General features: G+C 50.7%; 1 long non-coding RNA gene across 1 annotated transcript; it reads left to right on the forward strand.

Annotated features, from left to right (window-relative positions):
- Window positions 1-1,575: 1,575 nt before the first annotated feature.
- LOC123285652 (uncharacterized) lies at window positions 1,576-19,642 on the forward strand. Its single transcript, XR_011503662.1, has 3 exons — window positions 1,576-1,706; window positions 2,451-2,592; window positions 7,786-19,642. It is a non-coding gene; the product is annotated as an uncharacterized lncRNA (long non-coding RNA).
- Window positions 19,643-22,786: the final 3,144 nt, after the last annotated feature.

Genomic DNA, 22,786 nt, shown 5'->3' on the forward strand with positions numbered 1-22,786 from the left:
CTGGGAGGTAGGGAGGGTGTGGGGATTATGATCTTCACTGGTGTTTTTTGTTTGTTTTTTTTTTAAGATTGGCACCTGAGCTAACAACCGTTGCCAATCTTTTTTTCCCCCCTGTTTTTTCTCCCCGAATCCCCCCAGTACATAGTTGTATATTTTATTTGTGGGTCCTTCTAGTTATGGCATGTGGGACACAACCTCAATGTGGCCTGATGAGCGGTGCCGTGTCCGCGCCCAGGATTTGAACCCGTGAAACCCTGGGCCGCTGAAGCGGAGCACGCCAACTTAACTGCTCTGCCGCGGAGCTGGCCCCATGATCTTCATTTTTGATAGATGAAAAGTGAAGCTCAGGAAGGCTGCGGGCGTCCCCTCGTTAGGCAGTGATGTTGGCGCATCTCACTCCAAAGCCTTCGAGCAGTTCTTGCTGAGTGCGCACTTGTGGCCATTGCTGAAGAAGTTGCCTGCATCTCTTGTGTTAGGACAGGGGACCAAGACACCTGTTTATACCACACCTTGAGGATGAGAGGATGGTATGGCTTCCTGAGTTTGGTTCCTCATCTGTAAAATTGGGCTTGTGTTCAGACTCGCTTCCTACAGTCGCAGTAGAAAATCAGTTACCTAAAGCACGTAAGCATGGGGCAGGGTGCTGTGGCAGCTCTGAGTATCATCTGTGATAAAGGGCTTCACTTTCACAGATATTGAATACCTTCACTAAGTCAGAAGAATTTTTCTCTACCCCTAGTATAATCTGGAGAACTTTTTGGAATTTTGGGTTTGTTTGATTTTTGCATTGCAAATATCCCTCTCTTCCCCTTCCTAAAAATTGATGCTTTCATTTTTTCTTGTTGTTAACTAGTATTGCAGATATTTAAGTGGAGTAAAATGCCTTGGGCTGATGCAAAAAGAGTACACTCTGCTCTCGCGTCCATGTCTGTGGGCAGTGGTAACTGACCCAGTGCTTGTGGGGAGCTCCCATGCATGGAGCCGGTAACCGACCTGTCTTTCCCTGGGGCCCCACCCTGACCTCTGTGGTAGCACTGTCATTTGATGCTTGTCTTGTCCCTTCCTGAAAACAGCATTGACTCACTTCTCCAGCCTCCCCTAGCACCGGGCAGCAGCTCCTGTCTGATTCCCATCGCCTCCTCTGGATGGAGGGCTCATCCTCATCTTGCCAGATCAGCTGCAGGCTGGGTGTGCCTCAGCTCCCTCTGAGGAAAGTGGAGTTTCAAGCTCAGTAGCTGGGAGAGTGGGCGGAGGAAGGGAGGGTCCGTCCAGCCGAGAAAGGGCTGACCTGACAGTAGGGGGGTGTGTCCACTTTGGGGGAGGAGTGTTAGTGGATTTGAAACAAATTGATTCCTGGCTAAACATATTCCCAGGCTGTCACATCCTCTCACAACAAAATTAATTAAAATGGTCTTGGAATGAAAGTGGATGAGGCTACTGTTGCTATAACCCGCTTTTATTATGAAGCCCACCGCCGGGCTTGGGGTGAAGCAGGTTTAAAATCCTAGGCATGCAGTCGACCCTTCATCCATACAGTCTCTCCTCCAGGATCACCACAAGGCGGGTTGGGGTTCTCAGAATTGTCTCCCCAAACCCTGAAGCAGATTCAGATCCCTCACCTTAACCCGGAGAGACAGAGAAACAATTCCTGAGAATCTGCTGAGAAACAGCTGCTCGAGGACCTGTGCTGAATTTGCTCACCCTGGGTACGACCCAGCCATCTCCCTGTCCTGAACACCCACCTCCTTGATCAGGGCAGAACCAGGCGAGGGATGTGGGCTGGGCCGTAGAGAGACTCAGCAAGGGTGAGAGGACAGTTGCCTTGGCCTTTGGGCAGGAGAGAAGGCAGGACAGGCCCAGAGGAATATGTCAGACCAGGGAGAATTGCCTTCAGCCCCTTTCCACTCTGTCTCAAGCATAAGGTCCCTCGCCCACTGTCCCACAGTTCCGAGCCTGACCCCACTTTGGCACCCACTGAGGTCTGTCCTAACCCCTCAAAAGCCGTTTAACCCCAGAACAGTTCAAAACTCCTGTTCCCTTAGAGCCACTCATAAGCCACATCAGTCCATGCTGAGTTTAAGGCGAAAAAGCAAACACTTTTCTGCCTCTCTCATTCACCAAAGAATCACACCTTCTCTCAAATGCTTCCAGAAACACAAGCTTCGACTGTGTACACACAGTGCTAATTATGTGCGTTTGTGTGAATTGTTTCCGTTTAAGCCTAATTACTGTACTGGAGGCTAACACTTACATTTATCCTTAATATGTGTCAAATTAACTTCGTTAGAGTTGTAGTTAAGGCAGTGGGGAAATATAAAGAAGATTGTTTGGGAGTAAGATGGTCCTCATTTTATCCCTCATTTCCTCGGGGGTACTGGACAAGAATTTAACATCTCTCAAGCCATTTTCTTATCTTGGAATAAATCATCCCCATTCTGTCTTCCTCACAGAGTCGCTAGGAGGATGGTGTGAGACGCCTCATTTGTTCACAGATACTCCTGGATCCACCCCATGTTCAAGGTTCTGCAACAGTGGGCCAGACAGACCACTGCTGCCCTCCTGGACTTTCCAGTCCAGTCACGACAACGGAAGGTAAATAAGGAATGCATAAATAACAAACATTTATTGAGCTCTTGCTGTGTGCTGTGCACTGTGCTAAGCACATTTCAAATATTTCCTTTATTTAATCCTTATAACAACGTGATGGGGTAGCTACTATTGTCCCCATTTTACACATGAGGAAACTGAGCCTCAGGGGGGTTACATCGCTGGGCACAAGTGTGGTTATGGCAGAGCCCCAGCTTGGATGCATGTAGTGTGATTCATCTGCAGTCGTCACTCTGCTGCTGCCAAGATGGAGGGTGACTGCTGGGTGCCCCGGGAGCAGAAACGGGTGTGAAGGCACTCTGAGAACTGCGGTCCGTATTCTGTTGGTTAGAAGTAAGTCATGGGTCCCACCCATGCTCAAGGGGAGGGGACTACACAAGGGTGTGAACACCACGAGGCCACCATCACAGGGACCACCGGAGGGTCTGTCCACCACAGTCTCTAATTCTATCTGTGGGTCTTTTGTCCTTATGGTTTTGTATCATGTCAGCAATTTACAACTTAAAAAAAAAGTTAGGACACGAGCAGCATTTCTTAGATTTTTTCCTGACCCCCCCCTGGATTTCGAGCACCCGCCCTCCAGGGAATTAATACAGTCCTGGCTGTTTCCATGGTTAAATGGTCCTAGGAATTTTATGAAAGAGAAATGGAGCCACAGGACCTTGAGGAGGAGGAATCAGCAGAGAGAGAACAGAGAGTCCAGTGAAGAATTCAGACATTTAATCAAAACTTTAAAATTCGTCCATTCATTTCTTTCTTTCTTTATTCATTCATTCCTGTGTTCACATGTCCAGCACATTTTGGTGAGTCTTTCTGTGTTTTGTGTCCAGTGCAGTTTTGGCCACTGACACAGACGTGGCCATGTCCTTCCACCACATCCAGGGCAGAGTTAACAGAGAGGAGAGGGTGGGACACCCTCTGCCTGGGACATCTTGGGCGGCTTCACTCCTCGTGCGTAGGGGACCACCCTGGAGTTCACTGCAGGGACAGGCAGACAAAGGGAACAGTATAGTTTTTAAAACAGAGTAAACACAATTTACCTTTTCCTGCTGAGCCAGAATATCACTTTGAACATTCGCGGCTGGGCTGTGTAGCGTGGAACAACCGCCTGAAGGCCCCAGGCTCAGAGCACAAGGCTTTTTAGTGTTGGCGAGTGTGTTTCATAGCATTTCCATTTCTTCTATTGTTCTCTGCCCCTCACTTGTCTCTGCTTGGTTTTCTCGGTGAATTTGACTTCATCAGACCTTTTCCTCCTGTCTGAGTTGCTGCTTGTAAATTACTGTGGAGTCAGAAACCCCCATCCCTATATCCAGGTTAGCATTGTGTGTCAGGTGCGAGTTAATAAGCGTATCTCAAGGGCAAGCCAGCCCCCACCCCAGTATCAGAATAAGGAAGTGGGTGTCATTTGAAAACAAAGCATTACTTTGATTCATTGCTTTTGTTTAATATTAGTCATTCATTTACTTGATTTTGAATTTCAGCTAACTGTAACGTTAAGGTGACTCTGTTTATTCAAGGAGAATATTGGTTAACAGATGTGAGACTAACAGTACATGAACACAGTATTGGGGATGTCCATTTAAAAAGCAAATTCGTCTGTTATTTTACCCTCGAAATGAGTTTATTTGGGAATAGCTGAAAGAATTGCAATTCTGGATGTGCGTGCTGTGGGAAATCATAAGCAAATCCAAAAAACAAAGGAGGGGAGCTGCTTTTATAGAGAAAAAGGAGGAGCAGGGAGGCACTGTTCTCAAGAAAGTCCATTGGGGCAAAGTAACAGTTCAGGGTGGCAACGGCTTCTCATTGGCTGAGCTGCAGCCTTTTTCATTGGCTGAGCTGCAGCGTTTCTCATTGGCTGAGCTGGGGTGTTTCTCATTGGCTGAGCTGCGGCGTTTCTCATTGGCTGAGCTGCGGTGTTTCTCATTGGCTGAGCTGTGGTGTTTCTCATTGGCTGGGCCGTTCCCAGGTAGGGAGAGAAATCTTGCAGTAGGAAAGTAGGATTACTTTCTGTGAAAGATGCAAGCATCTGTCTCTTCCTGTTTGGGGTAATTGTCGATGTGTGATAGGGTGTGAGGGCTCCCCCTGCAGGCCTTCTTGGCTCCAGTTTAGTTAAGGTTTCCTTCATTAATTTCTGCAGGGCTAACAATAATTCTGAGGAAGGACAGGAACTTGGTCACAGGAGTTTGGGCTGCTCAGAGCCTCATTCTTACTCCTCTCTCCCCCGGCCCCCCAAATCCATACCCTCCTCCTTCCCCTCCTGCTGCAGTTTAAGGAGTTAATTGATGACTCCAGGAGAGTGTTGGTTTCCTGTGGCTGCTTTAACAAATTACCACAAACTGGGTGGCTTGAAACAACAGAAATTTCTTCCCTCTGCGTTCTGGAGGCCGGCAGGGCTGCAGTCGCCCTTGAGACTCAGGGGAAGGATCCTCTCTGGCCTCTTCCAGGTGCTGGTGGCTGCCCTGGCATTCCTGGGCTTGTGGCTGCATCACTCCAGTCTCTGTCTTCCTGTCACCTTCTCTGTGTCTGTGTCTTCTGCCTCTTAAATCTCCTTCTGCCTCAGTTTGTAAGGACACTTGTCATTGGATTTATAGAGTCCACCCAGATTATCCAGGATGATCTCCTTATCTCAGGATCCTTAGTCACACCTGCAAAGACTTTTTTTCCAAATGCGGTCCCATTCACAGGTTCCAGGGACTTGACGTGGATATCTTTTGGTGGTCTGTTTGTCAGCCTACTATGTGAGGGATGCAGCTAAAGGGTTTAGAAAGTACCTGGTGTATAACGGAGCCACTTGATATTGCTGCCACCGCCGCTGCTGTATTCCTCACTCTTTTACTCATTCACTGAGTGTCTGAGTATCTGCCCTGGCCCCCCACCACGCTGGGTGCCAAGGATACAAAAGTGAAGTGAGGCATGGCCATGCCCTCGAGGGGGCACCAGCCGTGTTTCCAGATGTCTGAGGTCTACTTTGAGCACATGCACACAGTTGACTTACCTGGCTGAGTCTGTGCGCCTGCCCACCCTTCACGGTGTTGTTGCTTTGGGGCATGGTATTCCTAGTTCCAAGCACCCAATGTACAAATAAACTTATGAAAAGTCCAAATCACTAACTTACAAATTAGATGTGCTCAAAGGCAGTCTAAAATGAAAGCATAATTCCTTATGTTTATAGTTTTTAAAACACTGCTGCCTCACCTGTGTTGTGCATTGTCTTGTACAGATAATACACCTTTGGCTCAGCCAGATCATTAAGCTAGTGAAGCACGGGAACCTGGGGTCCCTGATTCTGAGCGTAGGCTGGCCAGCAGCCCTGCCTGTCTTCCTTCTCCCTGCAGTCCTTGCTCCTTCAACACACCTTCATTAGTGTCTGCTGTGTCCTATCTACTGTGCTAACCCCTGAGAGTGCAAACAGAAACTTGCCCTGAGCGTGTGCGGGGGGACACCAACAATACACTAATAGGGCAGTACTTGGGGTGCGCTGTGCTTCCCCGGGAGGGGAGTGCTGACCGAGGCAGAAGGAGGAGTAGGGTTTGGGAAAGCTGGCAGGGAGGGCGCTCAAGGCAGAGACTGGCCTCATAGGGGCAGGAGAGCCAGCATCCGAGTGAGGAGAAGGCCCTGGTCTGTGATCTTGGAAAATCTCCTCTTACGCTGCCACCCCCACCCAGCCTCCTTCAGTGAGCTGGTTTGTGGTCAGAATTTAAAAATTAGAGCTTCTTTTGGCTTAGCCAGGTAGCAAATTTACTCTACACTCAGATGCAGAGTCCCCTGAACGGGACGAGGCTCCTGCTCGGCCAGCTGCTTCACGTGGCAGGGTGTCTGGCGTTCTTCAAGGACAGGTTTTCTCAGTGAACCAGGGGTCAGGCAGGTCTGAGGATGATGAATACTTGAGGTATGGGTGGAGAGTGGCCATCAGTATGTGGGGACAGAAGCAGGAGGGACAGCACTTGGGGGTCCACAAACATCCCTCCTTTAGAATTTCTCTCACCAGCCTCGAGCTATCTGACCATATTTGGACGCTGGGTCCTGGTGCTCTTCCTTGGAAACAGACTCGAGGCTTGAGCCTTCCCTTCGAAGAGCAGGAAGTAGGTTCCTCCATTAATTTACTGCCTGGTGCAGTGAATTCGTATCTGCTTGGCTTCTGACTCTCTTCCCTCCTGCAGCCCAGCTCATCAGTTAACCCCCAGAGCCGGCAGCCTTCGCAGAGTGCCAGGACCCCAGACTGCGGCTCAGGGAGCTGTGGCAGCAAAGTGACTTCTCCATCTGGCCCACTGGGAATATTGCTTTTGTTTGCCTTTGTTCCTGTATGTTCTTAAGCTAAAGACACACACACACAAACTTTAGATTATTATTTTGAATATTATTTTATCAACTTACCTATTTTTCTTTACATTTTACAGTGTATACTATATTGTTAAAATGTGATGTTGTCATGGCCAGATGTTGCATTTCTAGTCTTGCTCTTGATGTTATTGGGGAAGTCGATGCCCTGAGGAATGTCAGAGCATGCGAGTTGTCCTGTTGGGTCAGCCCTGTCTGCCCAGCTCCGCCCTGTCTCTGGATGTCTGAGTGCCTCTTGCAGGAGGGGGAACCTGGGAAAGTGGAAGGTCTTGGGGACACCCGTGAGAGTTACTCACCAGGCTGTAGGGAACAGAGCTGGCAGAGGGGAGCCCAGAACTCTCAGGGTAGAGAGAAGTGAGAGATTGAGCAGTAGCAACAATGCTAAGCCTCAGGCCTGAGGCTGAGGCAAGACTGGCAATGGAAAACTAGAGCTCAGGTTCGAGGGTAGGGAAGTGGGGTGCGATGGAGGTGGGCATGGGCGGCTCAAGGAGGCTGTGCCTTTTTGGAACTGAGAGCAGGTGGGGTGGTGAGAAGGTGCCAAGCTTAAAGGTGGGGATGGGGGACAAAGCCTTTTAGCTGTGCATAACTTTCTTCCTCGTCGCAAACCTCAGGGTGAGCGATGGATCCACAACCTTGTCTTGGTCTGAGGGGACCATCGGTGGCGACAGGCTATCTACTCGGGGTGCTGGAGGAGATGTGGGGTGTCAGGCCTGCTGCCTCCCTTCTCCCTGGGCTCCTGGCGGCTTGTTTTTCTCATTTCCTGAGATAGCTGGAGGGAGATGCTCGTTCAGCACCAGGCGCTCTCTCATCGCCTCTGCCTTTTCTCTTCGGCCTTCGCAGAGTCTCACCTGGGGCAGTTTCTGGGGTCTGGTGACCTGGCTCAGCAGCCGGTGCAAGACTGCAGTGGAGAGCATCCTGAGCGGGTGAGGTGTATTCCCAGGAGACTGGGCGTGGATACGACATATTCTGCCCTCATGGTTTTTGGTTTTTAATATTCTTTTAAAATTATAAAATTCATAATAATGTTCATAAAAAATGACAGTCCCGAGGTAGATGAAGTTAATGGGTTGGGCCCGTTTCTGGCCTGCCTTTCCCCGCAACTCCCAACTCCCCAAAGGCAGCCACTGTCCTCCCTGGTTGTGTGTCCTTCCCATCCACTCAGCTCTTGGGGGTGGTTTTTGTTAACTGTTGGCTGAGCCTTGTGGCAGACCAGAATACACTCCAGGAGTCTGATGTGCTCCTTATAATTCCGGAGCCTTGGTCTATGCGAGACTCACATCCAGACCCTCAATGGCAGGGGCCTGGAGCTAAGAGCTAGGGTGACCCCAGATGCTGCTGCCTTCCACTCAGTTCTGGCCCCTGGGGGCTCACCAGGCTGCGGATCCTGTTACTCAAGTGCCCCCCACACTCAGCTTGTCTCTGGAGGTCCGGAGTGGGGTCCGGCCACTCTCAGCTCGGGGGTCTTGGTCAGCTCTCAGCTTCCCCCTGTGCTGTGCCTTCATGTGATATGAAGGTGGACACTTCCCCTCTCTCCCTTCCCTATCCCCCCGCGCACTTGGCCATGTGGCTTCTGCATGTTCCGCTGGCCTGGCAGGTCAGGAACGCAGAAAGACGGCTTCGCCGGCCCAGGCTCTTATTTATTCAGGCGAGAGAAAGTATGCGAAAGGTCCTTGATGCCTGTGCAGCATGTGCCACAGGGAGGTGGTCTGCTCTGACAAGGTTCACATGGCTTTCCATAGCGTCACTGTGAGCTCCTCAGAGCTGAACAGCAGGGGTCTAAGTTCTGAGGACCGGAACACTTGGCCAAGGGCGAGTAGAGTCCTGGGGCAGCCAGGCAGCTCATCCAAGCTGGGGTCCCTTCCCAGAGGCCCTGCCAAAAGTACCGACCCCGTGATCGCCTGGCCTCGCTGCAGGTAGGAGGTGTCCCCACCAGTGGCCCTCTGGGCTGAGGGACATGTCTGTCCAGTGACTAAAGGTAACCATTTGCCCAGGACTTTTAAAGAGGAGAGAAAAATATTTTTCACTGTTTTGGAGCCATTTCTCATTTGCAGAACTATTGACATTTGGGGAGGGATAACTGTCTGTTGTGGGGCTGTCCTGTGCTCTGAGATGGTCAGCAGCATCCCTGGCCTGGACCCACTGGATGCCAGTAGCATCCCCCACCCCATGTTGTGACAACCAAAAATGCCTCTGGACGTTCCAAATGTCCCCCACTGGACAGAATTGTCCCCATCAAGAACGACTAGATTTGAGGATTCAGAACTGGGCTTTCTGTGACCCCTGCTTTGGCATCGTAAGCTGCCTCTTGCTCGGGTGCAGTTTTCTTTGTTCCTTTTCCAAAAGGCTGACCTCATCGGGCTCATTTGTTTGTTTCGTTGACTCACCCAGCTCTAACCACAAGCAGCCTTCCTACTTTGGGGGATCCCAAGTGACTTATCATGGGACTTTGTATGTAAATTTAAAAGATTCTTGTCTACTAAATTGGAGGCAGAAACCTTCAACTTCTTTTTTAGCTCCAGTTGGTAAATAACTTCCCAAAAGTGTTTAAGGGCATGCCAAGCTGCCACTGGCGATTTTATTGTGAGCACCTTTGCAGTTCAATTTTCTGAAATCCCTGAGCATTTCTCTCCCCTTAGTTTGGGTCTTGGCCCAGTGACTAGCAGATGATCTAAAGGCCAGGGCTTTCTGAAGTTGGCTAGTGCTTGGGGGATTTTTCTTAAGGCCTCTGACGCTGGACTGGCGGGGGGAGGAAGGGAAAGGACCGGGCTGCTTGAGGGAGAGGAGGGGAGAAGCCAGGTCCCAGGATGGACCAACCAAGGGTCACACCCCACTGCTGTGCATCAGGCCCCTTGAGCAAGACCCAGCCTGTTTGCTGGCCCCTCTTGAGGCCACAGAGTGAGCCGCTGGCTTTGAGATGGGGCTTCACAAAGCACAGTGTTGCTCTGAGGACTGACACAACCCTGAGGTCGGAGGCCACTCCCAGTGACAGCAGCCTTCTCCCTCCCGCCTTTGGTGAGTGGGGCTGTAACCCCAGGGGGAGGAGGCTGGGTTCTGTCTGAATTCCGTCTCTGGTCCTTTCTTGGCTCCTTTCCCGCCTCACTGTCTCCTTAGGAAAATGGGTTCTGGTTTCCCAGTAGGGGCTTCAGATCTTAGCATCCACCTTGTACTTGAAAACCTAGTTATCAAAAGATCATTGTGCCCACAGCTCTCCTCTCAGGCATTGCTGTTTCCATTCTTCACTGGCCCCCAGAGGCTCGGCTTAATTGGCTGCCTCCGAAGCATGCGATTGAACTTGAGCAGTGGTTGGGATGCCCGGGCCCGCCCCTCCCCACGCAGCACCTGTGACCTTATATTCAGATGGCGGTGAGCTCCCATGTACACTGTCACCTTGCACTTGATGGGCATCAGGGACCAGGAAGTGAAAAGGCAGAGAAGCTAGATCTGGCTGCCAAGGGCTCTGAGTCCTGAATGGCAGGAAAATAAGCAGTGATGCTGCTGGACCCGATGCCACTGGCCCCACCACCTGCCCACCAGCACCTGGTTAATACATCGAGCCAAGCCCTCTTATAGACCGGACTGTACCGCGGGTGCTCAGTGATCCTGTTGAAGGGCTGAGACCAGAGGGATGGGTGGGTCTATGCATGCTTATAGCAGAGTCTCGCGGCGTCTGGGACTTGCCCTTTGCTCCCTCGGGCTGTGCTTGCTGCCTTTACCTGCGCTGGGCCTGGCAGAGCTCGGAGTCTTCCGGATTCCAGGGTCTGCGGTAGCCAGTCTGTCAACTGCTAGAGTAAGCTGCTTTCCCAAAATAGCCATCCAGAGGGAAGGAGCAGCCCTGGAATTCGACCCTGGTGATCACCGTGATGGCCTTGCCCAGGCTCCTGGTCCCACCTGGCCCCACCTCCCTGACCATCTCCAAGGAGCTATTGGTGGATGTGGGGGCCAGGGTTTTTCCTCTCTCTCTCTCTCCTTCCTTCCTCTTCCCTTTTGTTCTTTCTTTCCACCAGCTTTAGGTTTACAATCCAAGTGACTCAGGAGAGATGTTCCAGTGCCTGACTGGCTGGGGAGGGGCAGGTCACGGTGGGAGCAGGGAGGGGAGGGGCCCTGTGTGCCAGCACCTCTCTGCAGGTGACTGCACATCCATGGAGGGGCCGAGGCGCTGGCTGTGAGTCGAGCCACTGGCAGCAGTGCCAGACCTGGAGGTGGCAGCAGGCTTGACAGGTCCGACAGGTGGAGCCAGCCCTGCGGCTGCGAGGCCACAGTTGAAGGTCTCATCCCGGGTCCTCCCTCAGCCCACAAAGCAGGTAACCCACTTTTCATTTTTTCTGCTGGTTTAGTCTGTGGTCAACTTCAGGGAACACTTACCACTTGAGGAGAAGGCTTTTGGGATTAGCGAGGAAAGTCGTGGATTTCTTGAGAGAGTTTTGTGTACAAAATCTGGCCTTGGCGTTAGAGAAACATTTCTAAGTGTCTGGTCCTTTGGTCTGAAAAGTAAGTTTCTTACGGAGCCTGGACGCTTAATGGCAAATGTAAGACAAGGTCCAGAAACGGCGAGATTGTTTTTGTAACTGCAAATGGCAAACCGTGGAAGGCTTGGCTGTGGTTAGGTGGACTGTTCCGTTTCCATAAGGAGGGGGTGGGGGGTGCCGCCTCCGCTCAGCACCAGGGCTCGGCTGTATCGGGGCAGCTCCCTCAAGCCCTACTCGGAGAAGCACGGGCAGTGCTGGGCTTCCTCCAAAACTCAAATTTATATTACAGCCCCTTGGGCTGGATTGTATTTTGAAATTGTTTGAAGTTTTGAAATCACCTCTCCTGTTAAGACTGGACTTCTGAACACCAGGCTCCAGCATTTTCATTCGCGCTGTGTTTAGCCAGTGAATGTGCCCTTAGCCCTCCTTTTGGGGGATTTCTGGCCTGAGGACAGGACGGGAAGGAGCCCAGATCTGAAGAGCCAAGCCAGGACTCCCCGCCTGAAGCAAGCACTGGTTTTGTCTTATTTGATGTTGTTGAGGATGTGTTCACTGTCTTCCTCTCGACAGTCCAGTCGTGTTCTCTCCTACCTGCTGCCGCTATGGGGTGTCCACCTGATGCTCACTGGGAAGAGGTCCCCCCCTGGGAGTGGGAGGCTGAGAGCAGACAGCACAGCTGTCTAAAGCTGCCCTTGCACCTTATACTTTGTGGGGAGAGGACTGGGAAGCTGTTTCTGCTGTGGCTGAACGTTTTGTGACAGAAACGTTGTTTTTCTTAAGTGGTTTGCTTTTTTTTTTTTAAATTCCAAGGTAATTTCTCTTGCTCAAATTGCTTAAATTATAGGATATATCGTTAGGATTCCTTCCTCTGCAAGTAAGAGAAAACCCCACTCAAAACGATATAAGTAATCAGAACGTTAAAAATGTTATAAAACGTAAGCCCAGAGATCGGGCACCTGTGATGGGGAATGTCCAGCGGCCCAGCCATGCCAAGGAGTAAGCTCTCCGCATTTCCGCTCTGCCATCCTCCACCTACTGACTTCATCTCCCGCCAGCTCCCGTCCGGCTCTTCCTGGGGGTCTCTTGTGAGTGAGGAAACCTTTCCCAAAGCCCCTGCTCACTTTCTTACAAATCTCATTGGCCAGAATTATGCCTCGTGCCCAGCCCCAGCCAATCAGAGGCACCAGAAGGGTGTGGGGATGGAATTCATGAGGCACATAACTAGGGAGAGGGGAGTGGATCACCCGAACCAAATCGGGGCCTCCGAGCTGGAGAAGACAGGGTGTGAATTTGGGGCAGGCAACCAACAGTATCTGCTACAGTGGAAAATTTAAATTTATTCAGATTTCTAACTGACTTGGGGTAAGACAGTAACTCTTACTCCTAAAATACGTGTATTTTATACTCAATTCTTTTTCTCTTTTTTTAAAGATTGGCACCTGAGCTAACATCTGTTGCCAGTCTTCTTTTTTTAATTATTCTTCTTCTCCCCAAAGCCCCTGGTACATAGTTGTATATTTTTAGTTGTGGGTCTTTCTGGTTGTGCTATGTGGGACACCGCCTCAGCGTAGCTTGACGAGCGGTGCCATGTCCATGCCCAGCATCCGAACCAGTGAAACCCTGGGTCACCAAAGCAGAGTGCACGAACCCACTGGGGCCGGCCTCTATACTCAATTCTTAATGCAAAGGTAGTTTTAGACAACCACGGTGTCTACTCAGCCTTTCGCTTCCCAGGGAGGCCCTCTTCCCAGGAAGCATCTGGACTGGTGGTTTTCAAGTGTTTGAGTTTTTTTCCCTCTTGATGCACCTGCTGCCTCCCGGAGTTGGCTGCTCAAGGCTCCATCCCTAAGAACCAGAATAGGGAAAAATGAGAGTTCTGAATATTGAGAGGCGTTAGACGAACAGGTCTCCCAGCTCTGCAGAGCGAGAGGCCACAGCCTTCTGGCTGGCAGCTCCCCAGAACCAGCAAGCATGCCTGCCATTCACCAGGACACTGCGGGATCAGCAGAGGGACAGGCATGTACCACCATCACCTACTGGGGGCTTCCTGGAGCTTTCTCTTTTCTCCAGGGCGGGCACAGGCGGCTGTGGGAGAGACGAGAGTGGTAGCTGCCCTGCTGGGAAAGCTAGTTCCAGTAGACACAGACCTGATGGTAATTTTTGAGGCTGAAAACATCCAAGTCCGTCTTTTTTGGCCCTGTCCCTGGGACACCCCCTCTTAAGGCAGGTTTCTCTCCCCCCTGGCTCCATCCTGGACAGTCTTGGAAGCTCCTCTGAGCCACCTCACCTTCCTTCCGCTGGCTCAGGTTTTCTGGATGGGATCAATGCAATGGCAGAAAAATTCCTAATAGCTTTCGACCTCGTTGTGAAACGCAGAGGATGCTTCTCAGTATGGGCTTCTCCACCAGACGGGCGCTTCAAAAGCCCTTGCTCTCCTGGTTCGGAACTGCTGGCAGATGTAATTTTGCATGTCTGCGATTTCTGCCCATCTGTCTCCATGGACCCCCAAGGTCCTGGACGGCTGCCGTCCTCCCTGTCTGGTCCTCAGCACCCAGCACCGTGTCAGTGCGTCACAGGCGCTCAGTCGGTGATGGATGCCTGAAGGTGAGGTCTTGCTTCCTGAAAGATATGCTGTCGGATTAGGAAGGCTTCCAGAGTGGATTTCCACATCTCCTGGATGGAGAGGGCTGCGCTTTCCCCGGAGTCGTAACATCTAAGAGCCTTGTTACAACAATTCACTTTTTCTTTAGCACTTAAAAGTTGAGCACTAGGAACTTAAAATTCTCCTGGTAAAAATAACTTCTGGTTTTCTTGCATTTCTCCTGGTTCCCTGGACCAGCAGCTCCACAGCAAGATGCGTCGGGCCTGGGGCTCAAAAGGGCCCCTGTAAGAAGTGAAGTGAAGGCAAATCGGGCCTCTGAACTGAGCTCCAGGCCTTTTAAGCATCTTGTGTTCATGTGGCAGAAGCTTGCCTGGTGATTGAACCACAGGCCTTTGCATAGAAAGGAATGTCCATTTCAGTCTGCGTGTGTTCACTCTGAGCTCAGGGTGCGGCTTTCCAGGACTTGGTTCAAGGCTGCTGACTAGGTGTGTTTTGTGTCTCATGGAACACAGTGAAGTTTCGTGCACTGACTGATTCTCCGCCCTTTCCTACAGTCCTCTGACCAGAAGATTGTCCCTGAGGTCCAGGCCTCCTCTGTCTAACTGGGAAGATTGTCTCTGTATCCGAGGATCCTGGACTCAGGAGGAAGAGGGACCCCCTCCTGGCCACCAGAACTGCCAGACCAGCCCTGGTGCCCGGGGGTCAGCCTCCACAGGCTGACCCTTCCTCGGGTCACTGCCTAGATTCAGAAAATGCAGTTCCCTGTGGAAACCAGGGGCCGGGGCTGCATGGCAGTAGAAGGCGCATCTGGTCTCGCCTTTCTGAGCTGTCTTTTCCTTGGGGACTGTTGCTGAGCTGGAGGAGGGGCTGGATGGAGGACTTGGCAGTTCTCTTGTCTTCATCCTTCTCACACTCCGTTAGTGCTTGTTGAGACCTCTGCTGGGGTTCAGACCGAGCCCCATCCCCGAGAATGCACAGGCCCTTCCACCGTCACAGCCCAGCCTTTGCTCTCTGCCACAGCAGTACCATGAGCCGGGTCTTAAACCAGTGAGCTCCTGAGCCATCCCCGCCCCTCACACCCGTCTCCTAACGGGCCAGCCCATCCGAATGCGGCTCCGTGCTCACGAGACCACATGTGCCCCTGTGGCTCTGTTTGCACTGTGGAGCTGTCTTTACCTTGGGAAGTCTGCTTCTGTTGTCAGTATTCGAGGGTCCTCCAGTCTGGGAGTCGAGAGAGGGGGAGCCTTTATTCAGGCTCCTGCTTGTCCCTGTGCTTTTTGAGGATGTGGTCACAGCAGAAGATGCCTTTGGCCCCCAGACCTGCTGGATCAGAAGCTCCGGAGCGTAGCTGGGAAACTGTACTTTACCAACCTTCCAGGTGACTCTTTCTAATCTGATAAACGTGCTCTGCTGGAACTCATCTTTGGGATAAAATTGGATGTATTAGGAGTGTTTTTCCCACACTGAAAAATTGTAATTCAAGTCCAGTCTGGCTGGCTTCTTGGCAGAGCATCACGGGTTTGCCTGCTTGGGGGCAGAGGACTAAGGTAAGAGTGAACTCCCATCTGCTCCCACTGGACATTTAGGAGCCCAGAGAGGATGGCTCAGTGCCCCGCATCCTGCCAAGCGTGTGGGAAAGCCTCGAGGGGCTTTCTCCTCCCGGGCAGAGAGATTGTGCTGGCTCACGAGCTGCTCTTATCTGCACCACCTTGCCTGGAACTCTGGTTTGTGGGACCTCCTGTGCTGGGGTAGAGGTCACATTGACCCTCCCAGGAACACCCCTGCACATCCCCACACCCACATGGAAGAGGAACTGTCCCATCGGTGGTCTTCATCCAAAGTAGTTAGTCACTAGATCTTCAAGCAGCCTCTGTGATGGTGAGTTTGAGGTGTCAGCTCGGCCAGGCTATAGTAGCCAGTTATTCAACCAAACGCTGATCTAGGTGCTGCTGGGAAGGCGTTTTGCAAATGTGGGTAACACCTGCAATCGGTTGACTTTAAGTAAAAATTATCCTTGATAATATGGTGGGCCTCATCCGATCAGTTGAAGGCCTTTAGAGCAGAGCTGGCGTTTCCCTGAGGAAGGAGAAATTCTGCCTGTGGACTGCAGCGTCAGCTCCTGCCTCAGAGTTTCCAGCCTGGCCTAGTCAGCTGACACAATCACGTGAGCCAATTCCTTGAAATAAATCTCTTAGTCTATATCTCCTTCTGGTTCCGTTTCTCTGGCAGAACTCTGACTGATACACTCTCTAAACAGTGCCCGGGATGGGGGACAAGTCACTGCTGCTTATTCCACGGTTTCCTTTTCACATAGACATGTGGATTTTAAATGACTGTCATTTTTTAACTTTTTCTCTTCCAGGGAAGTGCTGACTGGTTTTTTTTCTCTTTATCAGCTAGTGGTGGGCCAACCCTGTTGGGATCTGCTGCCGGTCTTAACTTTAGCCTCCATCCTGTCTTTCCTCCTCAGATGTCCTTCTCCACAGGTCCCAGGGAGAGGCAGGCCGGGTGTGCCTGCTGTGCCACGGACAGGGCCAGCTGTGCGTGTTTCTTTGGCAGTGTCTTAGCTGGTTGTTGTGAGTAATAGTGCGGGAAGCAATCAGCAAGTATACTGCCTTAGAACTGCTGCACGTTGTGGGGCCCGAGAGGAAGGGACAGGTGAGAGACACTGGGCTCACAGATGCTGAAGGAGAGAGGCGGGAGGCTGTGCATGGGCAGCTCCGGGCTGGGAGGGGCTCGCATGTGGCCAGCGTTCACAGAGCATCTACTGGGTGGGAAGCGCTGTTCTAAGCATTCTAAATGTGTTATCTCGTGAGCAAGAGTCTACTGTTCTTTTTCTCTTAGAAGAAAACAGAAGTACTAAGAGCAAAAGTAATTGAAGATGCAATTGATAGAAAGTGGGGGGTGGGGGCAGTTTTGAACCCAAGCAGTCCGGCTTGAAAATCTGTACTGTTAACCACCAGCTCGTGTCCTTAGAGATGGGCGTAGGGCGGTATCGCTACCCTGCGGACCTGCTTTGCGGAGCGACTTGAACCTGTACGCACATACATTCTTTCTCTCCCCGTGAGACAAATTTCAAATGCAATCATTCGCTTTGGAGAATGTGCCTGTGTGGGCACTGGAAGATGTGTCTGCCTTGGGGAGAATTTTTCTTTTCAGCTGAAGCCAGGCCCTGGATGTTGACGGGAATGAGAAGTTAGTGGTGTTTTCTGCTCCAGTGGCTGATGAGAAAGGTTCCTCCAAGGGAGCTCGGTTGAGAAGAGAGTCCGCTTCTCTGGATCCCACCAGCTCCACCTGCAGATGCCAACTCTGGGTCCAGTGAATGTGAGGCCAGCTGGATTTCCATGGCAACAGGAACTGGACCCAAGCCACCAAAGGAGGGAGCACGAGCACACAGTGGTGGCTTCTCCAAGTCCTGGACCACAGGGCACACCTGTGGCCTCCAGTGAGCCTGGGAGAACCCATGAGTGGGCCCTGCGCGTTGACAGAGCCCACTAAACCAGCCTTTGGTCCTTGCCTCTCTCCTGTTGGTGTCTTTGTACCCTTTGACCTTGAGCCATGAGTACTCTAGTTCTCTGTTGCCCTGATTTTTCCCACAGTTCTCCACTCTAGCTCTTATGGGAATTTACCCAAGTCCGAAAGGTAGAGCCAAATGTCGGTGGCTACAAGCCTCCGGGTTCCATCAGGTGACGGGGCCTCTGGTACCTTTGATGCAGGCCAAGGACAGCCTCCGAATGCCCCCTTTGTCCCCTTCCAGCCACCGCCCCTGCTTGTGCCCACCTGCCTGGACCCCATCTTTTGCTCTGTTTGCCATCTCGGTGCTTCCTGACTCTGGAGGGGAGAGGAGCCTCTTTCCATTCTGACCCCTTTATGAAAGTCAGAGGCCCCGTAGAGAGGTTTTCTAGGATTCGGAGTCTAACATTGGCCTTGACACACCGGCTGATAGGTCCCTCATCCAGTCTAAGCCAGTCCGCCTCTTTCTCTCAATGCTGGAGAGCAGAGCAGGCGGCCAGGCTCCCTTTAGCAAACTGGATTCCTGTGGGAATTGTCCTATTTCTCCTCAGAGCTCAGAGGACCTGCTGCAGAGAGGGTCCCTTTGTAACGCATGTTGGATTGACCATGCCATGCCCACTTGGCCACACATTCCCCTCTGCTCCCCAGGCCCGTGGAGCCAGGCGTGGGCTGGAGTGGGGCCGGTGGAATGCCTGGAATGCCAGCTGCAGTGACAGACCAACGCTCAGATCCCTCAGGGGAGTTTCGGCCAAGGCAGCACTTGGGATGGCTTCTGAGCCGAAGTCTTTGCATTTTTCCCAATTTTAGGCAGAAGTAAAGAATGCCGGCCTTCTTCCAACCACCAGCTGATTCAGGGTCTTGAACTTTTACATTAAAGGGACTACACTCTTGGAGTAGGACCTAACAGGCCCCTTTATTGGAGTTCAGGTAAAAGCATTTTGAGTAACCCCTTTTCCCCTCTAGCTTTGCTGTTGGTTACTCCAATGAGAAACGAGGAAAAGGTCCTTCTCAGATAGAGTTCACCTGTAGAAGTTCCTGGATAATAAGGAAGGAAGCAGAAACGGCACCATCTCTGCTTCAGTTCAGGTCTTTGATAAAACTGATGTCTTTGTGGCAGTTTACTTCTGCAGTCTTCAGAGCAGATATATAGGATATATTCTGTCGTCCTTCTACCTGACAGTAGTAGAAGAAATGTCCTCGGGTGTCTATCCGGCTCTTTATCTTCCCAGCACTCCTGTGGAGACGGGAGGAGCAGCACTGGCTCCATGGGAGTGAGTTTAGAATGGATTGGGACAAAGAGGGGCTATTTCTTTCTTTCTCTCAATCTCTCTCTCTCACTCAGACACAGGCACACACACGCCCACTGGCCATGAATTTGTGGAGTTCGAGGTCCAGTAAGTTGAGGACATCCGTCCAGACCCTTGGCAGAGTGCACTTCTGCTTTGGGAACTTCCGGGCAGATTTTAGTCAGTAGTTGGTGGGTGGGAGAGAGGGATGGAGAATTTCGCGGTGGGACTTGAGTTTGGAGGCAGGTGGAATTAGGTGCAAATTTGATGTTTTGGGGGAAATTATTTGATCTTCTTGACTGCAAGGCAAAGTGGGATTTAAAATATATATTTGCTTTAAATATATATACACATATATTTAATAAGCTCTGCAGATTGCATTAATATCAATTTCCTGGTTTTGATCATTGTTCGGTAGTTACACGAGATGTTACCTCTGGGAGAAAGTGAGTGAAGGGTCCACAGGATCCTCTCTGTACATTTTTCTTTTTTGTAATTTCCTGTAAATCTATGATTATTTCAAAATAAAAAATTAAAACATATATATTTATATTTGACTAGATGTTAGTGTGGTGTCCTGGATTGGATCCTGGAACAGAAAAAGGACATGAGTAGAAAAACTAGTAAAACCCAAAAAAAGGTCTTTAGCTTAGTAAAAAGTAACATAACAATGTTAATTTCTTAGTTTTGACAAATGTACCATGGTTGTGTAAGATGTTAACATTAAAAGAAACTCGGTGAAGAGTATAATGGAATTCTCTGTACTGTTCTTTGCAACTTTTCTGTAAATCTAAAATTATTCCAAAATAAAAAGGTTATTAAAAATGAAAGTGTGTATATATACGCATTTATGTATGTATTCTATTTATATTTGAACACCTCTGGGCACCCCAAGCCCTTAAAACATACTCTTTCTTTGGATGAGGCCTCAAATCATGCCCCTGAGGTGAATCAGTAATTAAGGGCTCTTTTAACAAATGAGCTGCAGGACCATTTTGCTCCCTAATTTGGCTGAATGGCCAAAGGGAACTGGACAGAGCTCTTAAAACCCAATAGGAGCCCTGAATTTTGCCCCCTCTGAATTACCCATCACGGAGAGTTCATCGTCATACAATTCTGTTTTCCAGATCAGAAACTGAGGCATGGATGAGAATTGAGGTAACTAGATCGAGATTTCCTGGAATATTTAAAACCAAATTCTTTTCTGTTTTCCGAGCTTCTGCTTGCAAACATACAAAATAATCTATATAGCTATTACATGTTTAAGAAAAAAAAAGAGGTTCTTTGCCACTCTTTTCTGGGGCTCTCCTCGTGATCGATGGTTAAAATTGGTGGATGTGGTGGGGAATCTAGTCAAAATGAAAGTATGGATTCAGCACCTAGTCTGTGCCTTGTACCTGGCAGGGGGCTACCAGGGGCACCCAAGGACTAGTGGGCATCGGGTATTTTGCTGCCCAGCATCCTCTCCTGGCAGCCCTGCCTAGTCCTTGGGGGAACCACTCACCCCACTAGGCGCAGCCTGGGGCTCCCACCAAGGCCTGCCCGCCCCTGGGCAGTGTGAGTCACCGTGAGCTCGGTGTGCAGATGAAACGTGCTTGCAGTTCGCTGGTCCCACTGCACGCCTTCAAGGTGGGATCCTGTCGCTCTTTCCATGTGGGTCCCCCTGGCTCCCTGGTCCCCGTCCTTGCCTTAGCGTTCCTGCCATCCTAGGAGCTGCCTTATTTTCCACTAGACGTCTTTTTTCTTGAGTTCACCAGTACCATCTGTTGTTTGAAACTCACAAACTAACTGATATGACTACCACTGAGGAGGAGGAGGAGCAGAAAGGATTCTCACTCTTCATCCCATACACCTCTCAATTGTGTCCATCTGCTAGGGCTGGACATTACCTGGGGCCACTTGGGACAAGCCCCTTCATCTTTCTTCGCTGGAACTGGAATTGTCAAAATAAACTGCCAAATATGAAGGCCTTTTACTCTTTAGCCAAGAAGTATTTCTGTAGCAGTTGTTTGCGCTGGTGCCACTTTCTCCGTCCCCACGACCCTTGATGTTGCATCGTTCTACAGCAAACATCCTGTGTTAGTCTAGGTTTCATAACACGTGGAAATCAGATTATCTTGTCTCTAAATGAGTAACTGAGGAGTTGTCTTTTTCTATTTGAAGTCAGTCCTGAACATGGAATCCAGGTAGGAGAGGAGAGACGACACAATGTAGAAGCAGTGCAGAAACTGTCTCTCCCATGTTGTGATCTGGAAGTTTCCATGAGGCTCAGATCAGAGGGGGCAGACAGCTGATTCAAGGCCCTTGTGATAAGTCAGTGGCTCCTGGTGACATCCCTGTGCCCTGAACATTCTGGCCTTCTTGCTCCTCCCTTTGCTGTTCCCCAGTGGCAAAGCCAGCTTCATGGGTGTGTGACCTGTTCAGTCACATGACCTGCATTCAACAGGGCCTGCATTTGGGCTGCCGCCAAACTGAAATTGGTAATGCTTTTTGAACAAGGACCCCACATTTTCATTTTGCACTGGGCCCCATGAATTATGTTGCCGCTTCTGCCTAACAGCCTTCCACAGGCCTCAGGCTGCAGGTCACGAGGACTCTGTCATTTCACATAAAACTCATAACCTGGTGTGGGATCAGAACTTGGCTCCCACTTCCCCCAAGAGGGCCTGGCACAGAGCAGGCACTCTGGCAAAAGATGGCAACTCACTCACAGGGAGAGTCAGGATGAATGAGGCTGAGTGGGACCAGAATCCTCCCTCCTGCTGAACCCAGGGCTGCCCGGGGGACACACAAAAATGAGGCTGCCTCTGGTGGTGATCAGAAACTAGTTCGTCAGAATTCAGGGAGGGTTTGTTGGTTTTGTGAATTTTATCCATTTGGGGGTTGTGTAGTTTGCTTGGGCTGCCTTAACAAAGTACCACGGACCGGGCCACTTGAACAACAGAAATTTGTTTTCTCGCAGTTCTGGAGGTTGGAGGTCCAAGATCAAGGTGTCGGCAGGGTTGGTTCCTTCTGAGGCCTCTCTCCTTGGCTTACACATGGCTGTCCTCTCCCAGTGTCTTCATACGGTCATCCCTCTGTACGTGTCTGTGTCCAAATTCCCTTTTTTTTTTTAAAGATTTTATTTTTCCTTTTTCTCCCCAAAGTCCCCTGGTACGTAGTTGTGTATTTTTAGTTGTGGGTCCTTCTAGTTGTGGCATGTGGGATGCCAGCTCAGCGTGGCTTGATGAGCGGTGCCATGTCGCGCCCAGGATTCAAACCGGCAAAACCCTGGGCCACCGAAGCGGAGCACGCGAACTTAACGACTCAGCCACGGGGCCGGCCCCTCTCCTTTTTATAAGAACACCAGTCACACTGCATGAGGGCCCACTTTAATACCTCATTTTAACGTAATTACTTCTTGAAAGACCCATCTCCAAATACAGCCACATTTTGAGCTGCTGGGGGTTAGAACTTCAACACATGAATTTGTAAGTCCGGGGACGCAATGCAGCCCATCACAGGGATTTTTCTGGACACTTCACAATCAAGCATTAATAGCTTAACAGTATCTTTCCAGTCTGAAAAGCCGAGAAGTTGTCAACTCCAGGGTCTGTTCTCCATCCACAGGAAGAGGGAATGTCAGCTCGGCCGCCAGCAGAATGTGGCTGTGGGTGGTTGCTCAAGGCGTGAGGCGTGGGCTACTTAATGCTGGCTTTCAGAGAGACACAGGAAGAGTGACTGTACAGAGGACGAGAGCCAGCTGCTCCCCATGTCCTGTGGGGCCTGAGTGAGAGGAAATGAGTGTGAGCAGGAGGATGCGGGTCAGAGATGGGAAGAGACCTTCAGGCTGGTGGGGGTCTAAGGCCGAGGTCTTGAGAGCTGGGAGGGTCGTCTGGGGACCCGCACTCAGTACCTGGGGCGTCCAGGAGGCGGTGCCAGGTTCATAACAGTGGTTCCTCAACATCTGGAGCTTCGTAAGCCTTAAGACTCTG

The sequence above is a fragment of the Equus asinus genome, chromosome 5 (genome assembly GCF_041296235.1).
Source record: "Equus asinus isolate D_3611 breed Donkey chromosome 5, EquAss-T2T_v2, whole genome shotgun sequence".
Lineage (NCBI taxonomy): Eukaryota > Metazoa > Chordata > Mammalia > Perissodactyla > Equidae > Equus > Equus asinus.